The 14,393-nt window shown below is 44.1% G+C and overlaps 1 long non-coding RNA gene across 2 annotated transcripts in view; it reads left to right on the top strand.

Moving 5' to 3' along the window:
* LOC121135940 overlaps positions 1-11,796 on the top strand; it is a 63,312-nt gene extending 51,516 nt beyond the window's left edge. The window contains exons 6-9 of one of the 2 annotated variants that reach the window (XR_005873055.1): positions 1,913-2,048; positions 3,302-7,089; positions 9,542-9,621; positions 11,113-11,796. This is a non-coding gene — a long non-coding RNA (uncharacterized LOC121135940). The remainder of the gene's footprint in view (positions 1-1,912; positions 2,049-3,301; positions 7,090-9,541; positions 9,622-11,112) is intronic. The other variant, XR_005873056.1, reaches the window with a different exon arrangement.
* Positions 11,797-14,393: the final 2,597 nt, after the last annotated feature.

Below are 14,393 nucleotides of genomic sequence, written 5' to 3'. Positions count from 1 at the left end.
GTCCCCTGATATTCCAGATCAGCACCAGGAAGCTTCATATCTCTGATTCACAGAGGAGACTTTGCTCCTATGTATCACTTAAAATCTTTTTGTTTGTTTAACCCATGATAATACCAAATGTAGAGGAAAAATGTGGAGCAACTGGATACCCCCACTAAGGAGATGTTGGGGGCTAGATGTGTAGGGAAGGAGGGGCTGCAAGTGTATCCTGGAAGGAAGATGGGACGTTGTAGGGTATTTCCAGAATTGTTCTCCTTTCAAACTACATTGAATCTGTATTATAAGTTGATCATCCTCTTGATCATCATTTGCCTCAATGCTACAGACATAAAAGTTTTAGTTATACCATTTGTTTCTAAGCTGGATAGAACTCTGTTTGTCAAATTATTCTTGCAAAACTTTGTCACAATTGGCTATGGCTTTATGCCCAAATCCCTCATGAAATGCTAAGCACTGTTAGTACGCCTATGAAATGAAATATCTTTTATTTATTTATTTATTTTTCAGTTTAAATTTAGATAAGAAACAAGGTTGCTTCACAAGTCAGTTCCAGGTCCCTCTCCCTTTCCCTCCCCTCCTCCCGTGCCCTCCACCCAGCCCCCCCATTATCCCCTCATTCCCCCAGGGAGGGTGAGGCCCTCCATGGCAGTGTCCATAGTCTGTCATGAAATGAAATATCCTAAAGATAAACCAGGCAGGCATTTTTCATGTGCTAATTTCAGCAGCACTGAAAAGTACTGCTGATTGGCAGACTGAGTATCTTTTGTCCATGATGCTTGAAATCCATTGTGACTCAGGTGTTGTTAGCATTTTATGGATTGCAAAAAATTAGTGCGAACACATAATGAAGTATTTGATTGTTTCGAGTGCACCTGCCTTTTGAATGTGACCTGTCATCTGAAGTCATATGTCGACATTTTTGTTTGTGATTCCATGTCAGCACTAAAAAATGTTTTAGATGTCACAGCTTTGGGGATTTTAGATTTTTGGTTTGCAGATAGTGTATATATCAAGTTTTTACAGACTCTGGCACTGACTCAAGGAGTATAAATAACGTGCTCTAAAATGATGCATTCAGTGAGTAAGACATGTCTAATCAGAGCTGAGATCTGCCTCTGTGTTAGTGTTCTCTCACTTAAGTACCTCTTCATGCCTACTCCATCACTGAATGGATGAATGACTCAGTTCTCTCCAAGATACCTTTGCATCTCAGACAGGAGTTCCTGCATTCAGATAGTTTCAGTCTCCCTCTTTACCAGCTGAGTTATGGGGGATCCACTCAGGCGGTTTTTAATTGGGTCAGAGGCTATTAGACATTCAGAGATGTGTCAGATATTATGGCTTTTGTATGCAAAGTTCTTGGGTTATGTGATATGGAATTCAAGGACGTTACTTTCTTATAGAATTGACTCATAATGGCTATTCTTTGTTATATTTTAGTGTGTCTTATTATTAAAGTTTAACTAGAGAGAATTTGTGTCAGTTATCATGATGTTAAAAAGAATTGCAAAAAGGATACATTTGTTAGGGCTAGAGAAATGGCCCAGTGTGGGGGGTAAATGGGAGGTGGAGGAAACAGAAGAGAAGAGGGAGGGGGAAACTGTGGTCCATATGTAAAATAAATAAAAAATTAATTTAAAAAAGTGATTGCTTCTCTTTCAGAGGATTCAAATTCTGTTCCGAGCACCCACATCAAGTAGCTGACAGCTGCCTATAACTCCAACTCTAGGAAACCCAATGGTCTCTTCTGGCATCCCTGAGTATCTGCACTCACACATACACATGCATACACACAAATAAATGAAATTCGTGTCTTTTAAACCACTTCTGGATAATCTCACTCACCAGACTTAATATAGGCTCAGGTTACTTCCAAGTGAGGGATAACCCCTTGCTTATCATTTATTTGCAGGTAGTTTGATATCTGGCTGGCTGTGTGCTGCAGAGCTGTCAGATGCTGGTGTCTAAGGGTTACCCAGACATTGGGTGGAATCCAGTTGAAGGAGAGAGATACCTCGACTTTCTCAGATTTGCTGTCTTCTGTAACGGTAGGACATGAGTACTCGAAGACTGGAAAAACTGCGAAAATAAGGGTTCTGGGGCTGGAGAGATGACTCAGTGATTTATATCACTTATCTGCCCCTGTAAAGGACCCAATTTTAGTTTCCATCACCCATTTAGAACAGCTCACAACTGCCTGAAACTCCAGCTCCAAGAGAACTGACATCACCTTTGGGGCGTCTGTGCTCTCGTGTGTGTGTGTGTGTGTGTGTGTGTGTGTGTGTGTGTGTGTGTGTGTATGCATAATTGAAAATAAAATTAATATTTTTCAAAATGAAAAATAAGGGTACATTATAGCTTTTTCATAAAGGAAGTGAATATAAGAAATTATATATTTTATTTAATAGTTTTCTTTCCACAGCAATAACTCTACTACATTTTTACATGGATTAACTTGAAATCTGCATGTACCTTCTAGATTTTTTGCAATTGTCTCTTAAGGGTTGAGATTGCAATATCTTCTTCCATAACAAATAGTTTGTAATATTTGGCTTTACTTGTAAACTATTATCAAAGAAAGTAATATATATATATATATATATATCCCTTTTTCACTGATATGACAGAATAGTAGGTAGAGGCACCTTGAGGGAGAAGCGTACTCAGTCCATCCCTGCAGGAAAGATGACTGCACGGCCTCGTCTGTGGTTGACAGGAGCTAGCATTGCGGCCTCATATATGGCACCAACCAGGAAATAAATAGTGAGAGCTAGGAGGTAGCCGAATGCAGGTATCTGAACGCAGAATTTCCTTCAAGGCCCTCTCTGACAGCCTATGATAGCTAGTTAGGTCCCAGGTCCCAGTCATCCTCCACAAACTCCCAAGACAGAAGTGTCTGTTGGGGACAAGTATCCAGACACAGAAGTCTCTGAGGCTCATTCAACATGCAGACCACAACAGTATACATAAAAGTTGTGATGTGTGTTGAGTGTTGAATTTATGGGCCAGTGAGATGACTCAGTGGATAAAGGTACTTGCTGCCAAGGCTGACCCCTTGACTTCTATCCCTGGAACCCACAGGGTAGAAGGAAAAAATAGTTTCTGCAGGCTCATCTCTGGCTTCCATGTGGTATGTGAGCTGACCCCCCTCCCCCACCCCCATAAATACATACAATTTAAAAGCCGAATTTACTATTATAGTTTACTTCTAAGATATACATGTTTCTTTAAATGAGAAATGCTTATGATATATGGTCCCTGAAAGTCTTGTATTTTGTTTATGTTACTCTTTGGACTGCAGGAGAGAGAGTGTAGAAGAGAATGCAATGTTGTGGTGAGGTTGCTCATCCTGAGGCCCGAGTGCTTTGGTCCTGCCTTGAGAGGGGAAGGTGGCAATGGTCTCCTTGCAGCTATGGAAGAAGCCATAAAAAAAAGCTGAGGATCCTTCTAGAGATGGCCCTTCCCCAGCAAGTGGATCCAGCAAAACCCTGTAGGTCTACTGTGCACACCTCAGAAAATGATGTCACCTCACCAAGGCTGACAACATGCATTGAAGGTAATCCTTTGCCCATGCCGCCATATTGCAGATGAGTAATGGGGACAGCTCTCCCATGCTCACAGTTACAGGACTGAGTTGCCAACAGAATTGCCTTCAGTGCTGCTCAGGTGAGGTACAGGACCTGCCCTCTAGAGTGTTTCAGCTGGTGGGGAGGGCAGTTGCTGCTCTCCCACCCTTATGACTACAGGGCCAGCTATCCTTGCTGTCAGATAAGAAAAGGGGGCAGTTCTCACCCACACCTCTGCCAACAGGATCAGCTCTATTATGCTGACCAGGAGAGGGGCACAGTCTTGGGTCCTGAGTATTGCAGCTGGTGGGAGACAGGGACTGCTCCTCTCCTGTCCTTATGCCCTTATGACGTCAAGGCCAGCTCTCCCACCCTCCTCAATCATTGATGGGTGGGGGTAAGGGGTGAGTTCTCTCTTCTGCCTCACTTTTTTTGGTGCTTGAATATCACTGTAAACTCTGCTAAAATCATGGACAATATCAATGTCATAGCCTTAAGAGTAATGATGTCTAGAATATTTCCACCACTAAATAAACTAACCCTCTATTTTTAATCCCACATCAGTGACTATTTCATGGCATGGATCCATATTCCTTGGCAGAATGTTTGTCTATGCCTTAGTCAGACTTCCCAGATGAGTATTTTGTAACAGCTGAAACCTCAGGATCAGAGCCCTTGATGTCTGCATTTTTATGAGCAGTCTGGTCTCATCGACTCACATAAGAATGACTCATTTGGCTGATCTTATTCTGGGCCTTCTGTAAACCATAGCTCCAGAACCTTTCATATGCCCTTGAATATGTTCCAGAAGTTTAAGAAGCACATGGCCAGTTTCATCATAGCAGTGATGATGTGACACCCACTTCCCGTGTCAATCACATTTCCTCACATCAGAGATGCTGTCTGACAGGTCAACTTGATAGAGAAAAGAGCATTTCTAGTCTACCATGACAGGAAAGGCCCGATGACAGTACTCTGTCTTAGGAGCAGGGCCATGGGTAGCGCCTAGCTATTGCTTCTTGTAGCTGCATGCGGCATGGGGCACTGTATGAACACTCAAAGCTGTTAGGAGATGGAGACCATCTACAGGGTTCCATGATGAAAGCATCTTGCTGAATAGGTTGAGTGTATTCCAGTTTGACCCTTACATGAGAGAATTTGTATCATTGATAGCAATTGAACCCTTTTTAAACCAGAGTGTCTATTCTGCTCTTAGTTTAGCTAAAATGCATGCTTTCCTTTGGTTGTTGAAGCCCAGGGGAGGTGTGCACTTGTTGTTGGTTTGAATCTTTAAGGTTGATGCACAGCACCAAATAATAAAGACAGTTCAGTACTGTCTTTATTTAAACAAATTCAAAATGCAATTGCCATAGTTTGTGGGTAACATAAGAGCTCATTAAAACCTTCCCAGCCCACTGACTAGGGGAAACGAGTCAACAAATAAATTAACAAAGTTGGTGGCTTTGACTCTGGTGGAGAGAGATTTACAGTCTCATTAATTTTCATCATCAAAATAACAAAAGCAATTTGGTTTAACTAGAGAGACTGCTTGTCAAAATTGTCAAACAATGAGGTGTGCCCACAATATTTATCTGTAACAAATTTAAGAGTGAATACTAGAGGCCTGCTTCCTAATTATTTATGGCAATAAATGTATACATTCATGCTACAGAATTTAGCAAGTTATAATATGTACACATGGAAGTTGATAGGTATTCAGGTTTTTTTTGATAGCCACCACACAAACTGAAAAAGTTATCAAGCATACGATAAGTCACTGTTTAAGATGTTTTGTTTGCATGGGAGTTCCAAAGGTGATAAAGAACAGACAATAGGTCTGGAGATTCTATTAAGACATTCAGCTATTTTGTACTCAATAGAAAATTAATCAACAGGTATTCCTTACAATCCTCAAGGAATTGTAGAGCATGCTCATAGCTCCTTAAAAATGTAACTTCTAAAAACTAAAAAGGGGGAGTAATAGTAATGTCACTGATCTCCACCTGGTAAGTTTTTAAATGTTATTCCATGTTGCCTACAAATTGGACAGGGTTATGTGTGTTAGCTACCCTTCTCCCAGATGTGGAGCTTATTCCAGGAAGTGAGCCCATAGATTATCCTATTCCTAGACATAAGAGAGCCATCTAATTCATCCCCCTGTTAGTGGAACTTGGAGTATCGGGCCTTAGCCACTGGCTCTGCAGGCGTGGGAGTAGCTATTCAGACATACTCCACAATGAACCTTAGTCACATGCTGCCTACAAAAATGACTATAAAATCACCTTTGTCTCCATATGATGCATTAAATCATGTACTCTTCATTTTAAATTTTTAAAATGTGGATGCCAGCAAAACAATCTGCTACAGACAGATTCTGGCATGATGGAACTCTAGTGACTTTGCTCTGGTCAGATAAAACATCCATACACTAGACAGTGGAAAAGACCCAATTTGGGGTGGAGGGAATGTTTGTGTTTTCTTACAGGAGAAGAAAAAAAGCTTTGTGGCTGCCAAAAACTTGGTGTGATGCATGGAGCAAAGAAAAAACCAGACCTGAAACCATGGGAAGCTGTCCAAACCAGTTCCAGTGAAACATGCTGAACCAGTGTTCCTGACTGTACAGCTCCCTTCCCTGCCCAGTTTCCAAATTCCCTCAACCCATCCTCACCTCTGCAACCTCACTCTCTTCCTGGATACTAACTCCTCCGCTTATCTGATCCCTGAGAACGGTGGGCCTGTCAGGATGGCCTTATCACCTCCATCTACTCACACCTCCTAAATTCTGCCCCTATGTTTTACATTTTAGTTAAATTAGTTCCCCACCTTAACTATTATTCTAAACAAGATGTGCTTTTGGGGCTGGGAGCCACAGGAGCAGGCACTAGGATTTCATTCCTTGTGCTCTCTAACAAGGAGGAATCTGTGCAGCCCTTAAAGAAGAATGCTGTTTCTATGTTAACAAAACAGGGAGAGTCAAAGATAGTATAAAGAAAAACAGAGAGGGTCTAGAGAAAAGAAAGAGAGAGGGAGCAACAGGAGAGTTGGTATAATAATTGGTTTTTTACTTCTCCCTGGCTATCTACCTTATTACCCAACATTTTGGCCCCCCCCCTTTAGGCTTTATATTGCTTATTTCTTTTAGCCCATGGGTCCTTAGGCATCTGACAGACTTTATTAAACAACAAATAGATAATCATGTCTCAAGGCCTATCCAGATCTACTATCAGAGGCTGGCCACGAAGGAGAGTGGTCCTTATCAGAAAGCTGATGAAAGTAATGGCAAGGAGGAAGGCAAACTTCGCCTAATGTTCCCAGTCTCCACATAACAGGAGACAAACTCCCCTGGGGCATGTAATCTGCTTGTGCCCCCCTCCCTGCAGCCCCAGCCAGGGGCCTTGGAAGGCCCCTTTACCCACAAAATAACCACCACTATTGATGGCTGACCATGGACGGGCTCCCTTCTGATGCTTCCCCCACCCCCAAGACAGGAGCTTTGAAGGCTGGCAAAGTAATCCGATGACAGGTAAGGGGTGAAGCCTCTCAGATCGATCCTAAGACAGGTTCCATCATCCTTGTGGTTTTTTGGGTAACTTACACTCTGGCTGCACCTGATTTTTGTTGAACCAGAAAGGGGGAGATGTCCGGGACCTCCAGCCATCAGTCAGCTAGGCTGTATCACATACTCATAGAGAAGACATGACACTAAGACCACCCTGCCACCTATTCTGACATAAAGCAAATTCCAAGAAACAGGCCTGCAGTTTATCTGTCAGTTAAAGACTAGCTTAATTGGAAAACTACAACATCCTCAGGAGATAGGCCTGAGCAATAGTAAATTGTAATAGGTAGGATCAGACCCTGCTGTCAGGTTACCAAGCAACATAGGTGTTCCTACCCCTGACCTATTGCCCTGTAGATTAGGTTGCCAGGCAATGCACGAGACCACCTCTCCCACTGACCTCTTGTTCCTGCAGCTGCAAGTACACCTTCCCCCCTTCCCTTCCTCACTTCTCCTATATAAAACCCTTTGGGATGAAATAAAGTTGTCGCCTTGATCAGAATCCTGTCTTGGCGTCCATTCCTGTATCCCCTGTCCTCCATCTTTCTCCTAGGTGTCCACCAGACCCATGTTGAATGTCCTGCAGGTTGGGACAGTACCTCTACAGTTTGGACAGACAAACAGCCACCCAAAGACAGTTTCCAAATCACTATATTTCAAAAATGTTCAGAATTCCTGTGATTATTCACACTTTTGTTCAGAATCTAATTGGGTATTTTCAAATGTGTGCAGTAAATACAATAGTTCTGAAATACTTATTTTAGGCTTTAGCTTGAAAATTTAGACTTACTAGCAAAATCAAGGCATGAATCAGAGGAGCCTCAACAAGACTTGGAAAACTCAAGTAGGCCCTATTAATTAAGTCCATTTTGTATTAATTTCTGAAAGACTGAGAAGAAATTTTCCTGTGTATAGCAGTAGCACCCAACCACATTTAGGATATATGAATTTTCTCCCTGGTCAAACACATAATATAATCATACTGTAACTGTTTGTGAATAGTAGTTCAGGTTCTCTGAGTCTTACAATATTTCTCTGAATTTGTGTAATTTCTTACTCTGAGAATACGGTTTGTTTTTGAAACAGGGATTATGGAGCTCAGGCTAGCCTCTGTGAAAGTGACTATGTAGCTAATATCAAATTCATGCAGTGATTTACTTTACTTCTCAACTTCCAGGATTAAAACAAAAGCATAAGCTACCAAGTCCCACTGGAAGTAATTAATGATGAATATTGTGATTGTCTAAACTCATTATTTCATACTTACCATACTTGGCTTACCCATTACTGATTGGTGAACATTTGGATCTCATGTAGTTGGCTATTATTAACAATGCTGTGTGGAAAAACTAATGTCAAACTTTCTTTTTCATCCATGTCAGAACATCAAAATAATGTATACTTTTTAGGTATAAATATTTAATGAAAATTTGGATTTCCTTTATAACTTAAGTGTTTCTGTGATAATCTTGAGTATTAGTGACTTGTAATAGTTTTCTTATAAAAATATAGACTAGATCATTTAGACAAGCACATTTCCCATAGTACAGTCTTTTTTCTAATTTTAAATAGTTCATTGAGAATTTTCTGCAAAATATTTTGATGATATATGACCCTTCCCCAACTCATCTCATACCTGCCTTCACTTCACCAAACACTCAGCTGCATGTTTTATTCCTTCTTTAAACTCATTATGTGCAACTTGTGATGCACACACATGTAGAGAGAAAAGCCTTCCCGCCAGCCTGGTTCCAGAGCCACATCAGTCCCAAATAAACACACAGGACGCTGTATTAATTATGAAGCTGTTGGCCTTGCTTGTTTCTTACTGGCTAGCTCTGACTTAAGTATTTATCCCATAATTGTTAATCTAAGTGTTTCTCTTACTGGAAAAGCTTCCGGGCTTCTTAACCCTATGGCGGTTACATCTTGACTCCCTGTGTTTCTCCTTCCCAGAGTCCTCCTCGACTCCTAGTCCCACCTATCTTGCTTCCCTATTGGCCAACAGTGCTTTATTGACATAATCACAGGACTTCCCCATCACACACGTTTGGATGTGTAGCATCCACTGGAGGGTGACAACCCAGCAAAGATTCTACCCTTAGAGAACATCATTCATCCTTCCCCCATGGATCAATGCCAACCTCTCCTGGCTAGGGGTGGGTATTTGTAGCCACCTCCATCTCCTTGCTGGAATTCTGTTGGCCATGAGCCTGCACAGGTCTTCTGTATGCTGTCTCACCTGCTGTGAATTTATAGAAGCTACTGCTCTGCTGTGTCCAGCAACTGCCTTGCACTCTTAAGAATCTTTTCATCTCCTCTTCCATAATGATCACTGAGTTTTGGGGATAGGGGATGTGATACAGAAATGTTTAAAATCATATAAATAATATTATAATATATGCAATTTTTCCAGAAGCAACTGATTCAAACATTGGCACGCAGTTTGGAGGATTCGAACAAAAGAATTATTGAACTAGAAGAAGAAACAACCAGGTAAGGAATTCATTTTTCAAATCATTCAACCATGACTATACCCTTTTATTCATATATTTTTACTTGCAAGTATTCATTGCAGAGTCATTGCTGCTGTTCCAGGTCTCGGGTTTGTGTAACACTATCGCTGCTGGGCTGCAGGGGAACTCCTCTTGATTATCATGCTGTGTCTCTGTTGTGGAGATCCTGCAGCTTTGGGTCTGCAGGACTGGCCCCTTCCCGTAGATCACAGATGGGGTGGATGCTGGGTTGGGTCAACTCATATGCCTGGTTCTGGGCCTGGGTAGTTGCAGGGTTGCTCAGCTTGCCAGCTCTCCCTTGTCCTCACCACCAGGGTGAGCTCTCCTGTGTTGTCCTGGCAAGTTCACCCCTTGCAGTGATGAGCAACAGGCAGGACCAGTTCTCCTGCTTTCAAGACCTCAGTGTCAGATCTCCCACACCCCACCTTCATGGGCAGCTCTACCGTGTTGTCCAGGTGTGGTGTAGGAGCCTCTGTCCGAAGTGCAGCATTGATCAGAGGCTTGCCCAACTGTCCTGTTCTTTTGGCCTCAGGGCCAGCTCTCCCACAAGCCTGGGGCACTAATGGGCATTGAAGGGAAGGGCATCAATCCTTTGCCCATGCCGCTATATTGCAGATGAGTAATGGGGACAGCTCTCCCATGCTCACAGTTACAGGACTGAGTTGCCAACAGAATTGCCTTCAGTGCTGCCCAGGTGAGGTACAGGACCTGCCCTCTAGAGTGTTTCAGCTGGTGGGGAGGGCAGTTGCTGCTCTCCCACCCTTATGGCTTCAGGGCCAGCTACCCTTGCTGTCAGATAAGAAAAGGGGGCAGTTCTCACCCACACCTCTGCCAACAGGATCAGCTCTATTGTGCTGACCAGGAGAGGGGCACAGTCTTGGGTCCTGAGTATTGCAGCTGGTGGGAGACAGGGACTGCTCCTCTCCTGTCCTTATGCCCTTATGACGTCAAGGCCAGCTCTCCCACCCTCCTCAATCATTGATGGGAGGAGGGAGGGAGTGGGATCTCTCCTGCTCCACTTTTTTGCTATTGAATATCACTGTAAACTCTGCTAAAATCATGGACAGTATCAATGTTATAGCCTTAAGAGTAATGATGTCTAGAATATTTCCACCACTAAATAAACTAACCCTCTATTTTTAATCCCACATCAATGACTATTTCATGGCATGGATCCATATTCTTTGACAGAATGTTTGTCTATGCCACCACACCCAGTTTTGTCTTGGGGTTTTGTTGTTGTTGTTTGTTTTCTTAATAACATCTTTTTAGCAAGCTGACCTCACTCCTTTGCCAGTGTCTTCCAGGTACTAGTTGGGCTGAGAAATCCAGGAAGGCCAGGGTGGTGAGATATCTTGGTCTATGTGTAGGTGGGACTCATGGGACTGAAGGGGCTAAATGGATGACCACCGTGTGATCCTCTAGTGAGTGTCTACGTGACGCAGCAATGTCACTCTGTTGTCTTTCCTAGGCACACAGCAGCTGCCGTGGTACTCCTCTGTGGTAGATAAGGCAGCATGCAAGCCCATACTCCCACAGCCAAGAGAGACTGAACCTCTACTTCTCTCCTAGAACACAACAGAATCTGATGAAATTTGTTTCTAAAAATAGCCTCAGAGGCAATCCAGCTGTTAAAGAACTCCTTTCTTCCCTTGGAACCAATGTGTGGAAAAACCACAGCGGCCCCAGGAAAGGCAATGTATGTCATCCGAGAACGTGTATATACTGAATGCTTGAATGCCATTGCCCTTGAGCGCTGAGTGTGGCCCAGCAGCTTCCTGCCTCAGTTCTGGGGCATGAGAAGCAAGCACTCCAGCTGACTGTTTTCCCAGGCATCTCTCATGACCAGGGGGCAGGGGCAGCCAGGCTGCCCGTTTCCCAGATGCCAGACCTTCTAGATCAGCAGTTCTCAACCTGGGGGTCAAATACCAGATATCCTGCTTATCAGATTCTTACACCACGATTCATCATGATAGGAAAATCACAGTTATGAAGTAATAAAGAAATAATTTTATTGTTAGGGGTCGCCATAACATGAGGAACTGTATTAAAGAATTGCAGCATTAGGAAGGTTGAGAACCACTGCCTCTACCGCCCAAAATCCACTCTCAACCTCCTTAACCAACAGAGCATTATGCTTTTTCCTCTTCATACACACACACACACACACACACACAGAGAGAGAGAGAGAGAGAGAGAGAGAGAGAGAGAGAGAGAGAGAGAGAGAGAGAGAGAGAGAGAGAGAGAGAGAGTGAGAGACAGGAGAGAGAGAGAGGAGAGAGAGAGAGGAGAGAGAGAGAGAGAGACGGGAGAGAGAGAGGAGAGAGAAGAGAGAGAGAGAGAGAGAGAGAGTTATCTAGTTACAAGAGGATGAAGATGACCCGAGCCAGTGTATCCCGAATGATTTGGAAGAGAGTACCTTCCCATAGCTCTGGGTCCCAGGGAATTGCCTGTTCATGTCCTGCTAATATTAGTGCTATTATAGGGTGGAGCTGGGAGTGGAGGTAGAGCTGCAAGGAAGACACATTCCTTTCCCACATGCTGTTCCCTGCCCATGCCACACAGCTCCTGTTGTCATCTAATGTATCCTGACGTCTCTGACACAGGCTGAATCTGAGGAGCAGGCCATCAGTCATGGATCAACTCATGGGATCTCTCAGGTTACCTCTTTCCTGCCTCCCACAGACCGGATGAGGTTTGCTGTCCCTGTTATGCCATCGCCAGACAGCACAGCCATTCCACAATTGAAATGTCTTTGGCATTATGTTGTATTTTTTTTCTTTTGGCTAGGTACTGTTTTCGAGACGTAGTCTCATTCTGCAGGCCATCCTGGCCTCAAACTCACAGTGATCCTCCTGCCTCAGCTTCTCAAGTGCTAAGAATTACAGATGGAATCCACCATGCTTAACAGTGTGGTTTATAGTTTTGGCCCTTGGAGGTGAATTGGGGTGGACTATTTAACCTGTGGATTCCTGGCCCACTGCTAGCATCAGTCCATCTGAGGCCCCTTTCTGCTCAATCTCTCCCCAGTTCCTGTTCTCTTCTCTGCCTGTGGGCAGCATTCTAATGGTCTAAGATATCTTTTTGTACACGTATGTCCCTTAAAATGTATAGAGTTGTTTTGGGGCACATGTCTTTTAACTCTTGTAAAAAGCTATGTAACTATTAGCCTCTTCCACCAATCATAATGTTTTTGTATCCCCAGTGTTGCCAGTATAGTTGTGTGTGTGTCTAATGTGTTTCTGGTGGAAGGTCACATTCTGAGTCACCTAGTGGGTGTCATTTAGCTATCCATTACCAAGTGCTTCCCTGGTGACTTCCCACTCCCTGTCACAACAGATGGCATGCCAGGGAAGTCATGGTGCTTGCCCTCTTTCAGGCCCTGTTTGAGAACGTCCTTAAGTGGTGCGCCCAGGCTTAGTTTGCTGCGTCCAGGATGTACTTTATGCTTACTGTAACTTGGAAATACCTGCCGGCTTTGGGGAGGAGGATGGAGTCTGGGTCTCTGAGGTCACACTTTCTCCAGGTGACTGTCCTCATGCTGACTCTCAGGTGACCTTAAACTCCTCCCCTCCCCCCTCTCCTTGCTGAGTGCTGGGGTGGGATTAGAGGCATGCACTACCACACCTAACCAGAAAGCAGCATTCTCCTTCAGGGAGGACTGGCCTACTACACCCCAGGTCTAGAACTAACTGTGCACAGCATCAGACTCCTGGATCTGGCCATGGAGGGCTAGCCTGTGACCAGTGCCCCTGCCCTTTCTTGAGTGTAGCTATTGGGAAATGATGAGAATCTGAACCACTGCCATCTAAATGTTACCATCACGCTGGCAAAGTCCTGCATTCTGCCTCTGACCTCCTTCCCATGTGTATCTAAAAGAGGGAGTATGTTCTGATCAGCCTGCCTGAGAACTGTATGAAGGGCCAGCTCAGGATAACTCAGACACAGCAGCCTGCTGTGGCAGGTTCCTGTTTTGTTTTTGAGAGTCTCAATGTGTAGCTTTGGATGGCCGAGACTGTCTGTGTAGCTCCAGCTAGCCTTGAACTCTCCATCCTCCTCCTGCCTCAGGCCCCAAGAACTAGAAGGAACTGTGTGACCAGTCTCTTGCCCCCTTTCTCCTTTTTCCTACAAAAACAAAAACAAAAACCAAAACAACAAAAAAAGCTTTTAAAATTACATTTACTTATCTGTATCGGGGATTGTGTGTATGGAGGCATATGTGCCGAGGCCGGCGTGTGGATGTCAGAGGACGACTTGGACGGGTCCATTCTCTCTTTCCACCGTGTCCCCAGAGATCAAACTTGGGTCATCAGCCTTGGCAGCAAGTGTCTATATCGGCTGAGGTATCTCATTGGCCCTCTTTTGTTCTTGTTTAGACAGGGTCTCAGGCAGACCAGACTGACTTCAGACTGAATATATAAGCTGGACTTGAACTCCTGATCTCCTGCCTCTACTGAGTATTGCAGGTGTCTGCAGCCACTCTGGCTCTGGCTTACAATGTGGTGCTGTGGGTGGAACTCAGGGCCTCGTAGGCAAGCATGCTACCAGTTGGGCTGCATACCCAGCCTCTTTGACAGCTTTCTTGACAGGGAATGGTTCTTTGGAAAGTGTTGGAATGTCAGAGAGGAGCAGACCTGAGCAGGACCTCTCAGTGCAGGTCACTAGGGGGTTTAGTGGCCAAGAGATGTGGAGGCAGGAGGAGTGGAGGCAGGAGATGTGGAGGCAGGAGGTGTGGAGGCATGGGTATCTGCA

The sequence above is a fragment of the Mesocricetus auratus genome, unplaced genomic scaffold (genome assembly GCF_017639785.1).
Source record: "Mesocricetus auratus isolate SY011 unplaced genomic scaffold, BCM_Maur_2.0 Super-Scaffold_100045, whole genome shotgun sequence".
In the NCBI taxonomy this organism is placed as follows: Eukaryota; Metazoa; Chordata; class Mammalia; order Rodentia; family Cricetidae; genus Mesocricetus; species Mesocricetus auratus.
This window is presented reverse-complemented; position numbering and strand designations above follow the sequence as displayed.